The sequence below is a fragment of the Aplysia californica genome, unplaced genomic scaffold, assembly GCF_000002075.1.
Source record: "Aplysia californica isolate F4 #8 unplaced genomic scaffold, AplCal3.0 scaffold00173, whole genome shotgun sequence".
Taxonomy (NCBI): Eukaryota; Metazoa; Mollusca; class Gastropoda; order Aplysiida; family Aplysiidae; genus Aplysia; species Aplysia californica.
The window spans coordinates 1,152,054-1,153,690 of NW_004797443.1; positions in this window are offsets into that span (position 1 = coordinate 1,152,054).

Consider the following 1,637-nt stretch of genomic DNA (forward strand, 5'->3'; position numbering starts at 1 on the left):
AGGAGGAGGAGGAGGAGGAGGAGGAGGAGGAATATTAAGTGAACGAACTTTCCATTTCTTATTTCTACAATCACTGCAAGACAACAGGCGTCTAGTCTATAGTAAAGTGATTAGCGCTTCACCGTCGCACGCAGAATACCTGAGTTCAATTCCTATTTGGTTAGGATTTTTACTGAGTATTTCAACCCGAGGTAGCCATGATAGGCAATATCAAAATATTGTCAATGTGGGCGTAAAACATGTTAGGTTATAATATAGGAACAGCGTGCTTGCGATATTTGGACAACATCGATCATGCCTAATTCCAGTGCGGTGAAAAAATCCCAACGCAATCTACATGAAATCCACTAATCGCTACCTTAGAATTACAAAGTTCTATCCGCCCACAACCTAGTTTTGAGAAATCTGACGTTAGAAATTAATTCGAGTTTCACATGTTAATCTTTTTCGAATGCAGTTCTTGGAATATCTTGGATAACTACTCTGAATAATCTGACGAGTTTGACAGAGCGGATAGAATATTTGGATTCTGACCTATGGTCTTAGTTACTCAAAACAACACAAGAGATAGAGGACAAGAAAGTCAGTCCGCAGTAATTTTTGTACTATCTGTAAATAATTTTAACTCCAGATTTTTGTTGATTGATCAACTGGAAATGATTTTAGAACAACCAAAAAGGAGAGAGCTGATCAAATTTCACACTTACACGGTCAGAGCATAACACCATGTGCGATGAGCCATGCTGAATCTGTATGGTTACGACACCCCCCACCCCGTCTCTCTTTCTCTCTCTCTCTCTCTCTCTCTCTCTCTCTCTCTCTCCATCTCTATCCATCTCTCTCTCTCTCTCTCTCTCTCTCTCTCTCTCTCTCTCTCCCTCCCCCTCTCTCTCTCTCTCTCTCTCTCTCTCTGTCTGTCTGTCTGTCTCTCTCCCTTAGCCTGTCTTGCTTCTTCTCCGCACTATTTGGCTGTATTTTGTTGATGTGCTCCTCTTTACTCAAACTCAAAGTGAAACTTTAAAAAAGGCCAGGACAACGGTCACAGAAGAATTCTCCACAAAAGAAAAAGAAAATGAATATAACATGTACTTGTAGTTACGTCAATAGTTGTATCTTTCGTTAGAAAATTAAATTGTAAAAAAAGTGCACCGACAACATTCGCTTATATATTTTCCTCGGGAGCTTTGAGCAGACGTTCCAAACTCAAATAAATGATCAATTTCAAAGGTGGAACACTTTATTCTGTGACTCAACGAATGGAGACAGAGGACAGAGATAACCCACGACTTGCCCACCAGTCCACCTGCCCATTTGCCCACGAGCCCACCAAACAAAGTGTCACTCGATCTAATGACTCTGGTTTTCACGTGCATCGTTGCAACGTTATAAGAGGGTTACACTCACTGTCGAACCCGTTCTAACGGCTACCTGTCCAAGACCATTCTCTCTGTAAACGACAACTTTTCTTTATCCATTTGCGTTTTCTTTCCAATGATATTATAACGACACTCTCTAAGACGTCCACTGGTATCAGACAACGATTTTTTAAATCGACAATTGATGTCTTGGACGATTTCGACTGTATCGGAAATATCTAATGCCCTTGAGATTCTATTTTTTAAAATGTAGGAGTTTTA